Raw genomic sequence first — 2,442 nt, forward strand, 5'->3', positions numbered from 1 at the left:
TTGTTTTCTCCTTGAGATTGTTCATCCAGCCTCTCTTATTTAGACAGACCTGCGGAGATAATAACATGCACGAAAACAAGACAGAGCAAAATCAAGCAACAACATACAACAAAACAACAACAACAAACCAATGACAAAAATAAAAACAACCAAAACAAATCACAAGAAAGAAAAGCTTGTAGTTAGTTCAAGGATTGTTTGTTGGCCTTTAGGAGTGTTTTCCAGTCCAGTCTGTTGGGGCACCACGCCCTGGCCCCAAAGTCCACCTTTAGCATTCCCTGGGGACCTCACCGCTCCATTCCCTTGCTATTCTGTTGCACCCCCTTAGTGTTTTGCTTCCGTGTGGCGGGATCAGATTGCTTTTGCCTTCAAAGATCTTGCAGTCTAAAGAGTACTCAGTAGGTACTTGTACTAGCACTAGAGGTTCTGGTATACATAATAACCCACTGTCGCCAAGCCATGCCTCTTCTTACAGTAAAGACACTGGGTTTATAGGGTTTCTCTTCCCTTAAGACTCTACCATCAACCTGAATGACCTCATTAAAAATGCACAATACGCCCTTGACTGCAGTGATTGGTTCAGAGGAGAAAAGGTGAACTGAATTTGGACTGAGGAGAGGGAGGTCCGGGACTTTGGGGAAGAAACGCATCATCTTTTCTACAGGACTGTCAGGAGTGAAGCCTGGAATTGCTGTCAGCTGACCTGCTGCCTGCCACTAGAGCACCGCGTGCCTGCGCTTGGAGCCCATGCAGAAGAGTGCAGAGCTGAGTGGCATAGAGACCCCCAAGTCCTGATGACACCATCTTGGCTCAGGGATTCAGCTGTGCCCGAAGCAAGACCACGCCTGGACTTTTTAATAGCAAAATGGAATGGATTCCTTATGTGTAGCAGCCATTTGAGCGTTACTCATATGTTCTATATTGCAAATGAAAGAGGTTGAATGGAGTCAACCATGCCTTATACCTCCAGTAATTCTTCCACTCTCCTTCAGCTACACAATGCTTGGTCCCTGGGTCTGACTGTCGACTGTAGCAGTGCCCCCTTCAAAGTCATTGACTCCAAGGTCTTACGCTCAGACCACAGCCTCCTTTTCTTCTACATTTTTGTTCAACTACTCCCATCTTCATGACTCTTTTGGGTCTTATTGAGACCCACTCACTCCTATACTATGGTATGACCTTTCAAACCAGTAGCGGTTCCCTTTCTTTACCATAGAGCATCAATTCAATGACACCTTCTTCAGTAGATCAAACACTCAGGCCCCTCTACCTTCTCCGTGCATGCCAGCCTTGGGTGAAACCATTATCTGCTGACACTTTGGGGAAAAGTCTCACCACAGGCAGTCTCCACTGTAAATGCACAAACCCCAATCCCTGATGGAAGCTCAAAGCTGCCCAGCCATCCTGTTTCTCCAGCCAACTCGCTCCTTCTGTTCCCAGAATGACTGACTCAGGACTTGCCAAACTTGCCTTTCTCCTCACTCTGACCAAGCCATGGTATTTTCAACCGTCTCATATAAATGTGCGACCTGGACAATGAAGACAGACTGCAGGAAACTTGATGCCTTTGACTTACGGTGTTGGCAAAGACTATCGAAAGTCTCGTGGACTGGCAGAAGAACAAACAAGCGTGTCTTGAAAGAAGTGCAGCCGGAATGCTCCTTAGAAGTGAGGACGGGAAGACTTGTTATCAAGAGACGCCAGACTCTGGAAGAGAACGTCATGCTCGGTGCAGTAGAGAGTCAGGGAAAAAGAGGAAGCGCCCCTGTCGACAGAGTGGCTGCGACAATGGGTCCAAACACAACACCGTCAGAATGGTCCGGCGCTGGGCCACGTTTCCTTACAGAGGGTCCTGTGAGTCAAAACCGACTCGATGGTGTCTAACAATAGCAACAGATGTAGACGTGACATGTGAAGTTGGTGTGGTCGATTGCACTGGTTAAGCAATCAGCTGAAAACCAAAGGTCAGTGGTTTGGACTCACAGGCAGCTCTTTGAAACAAAACACCTGGAGCTTTGTGCCCTTAAAATGGACAGGCTCAAAACCAGGGGCGGTTTTCCTCGGTTATACAGGCTTACTCGGAGTCCAAGCTGACTCAGTGGCACGCAAGGTCAACAGCAATCATTGCGCTGGTGTTTAATGTGTGCAGAATGATGCCCTTTTGTTACCGCTTCAAAAATCATCATTCAAACTAAACTCTGTTGACTACATGGTGAGAGTTTTTGATTCATGATTCTCTCTGCATATTAGATTGTGAGAGAATATAGGTTTATATTAGTATGTAGAATTGCAGACACCATTCATGCTGATTTTTCCTAATATTACATATGTGAAAATGCCATTCTAAAGTGAAGATATTTTAAATAAATGAACATTATCTTCTGACTGCAAAATTATAAGCACAAGTATAAAAATACAGATAAGCTTTGAGGAAAAAACCCA

The sequence above is a fragment of the Echinops telfairi genome, unplaced genomic scaffold (genome assembly GCF_000313985.2).
Source record: "Echinops telfairi isolate 266 unplaced genomic scaffold, ASM31398v2 ScPeMD7_7410;HRSCAF=8448, whole genome shotgun sequence".
Lineage (NCBI taxonomy): Eukaryota > Metazoa > Chordata > Mammalia > Afrosoricida > Tenrecidae > Echinops > Echinops telfairi.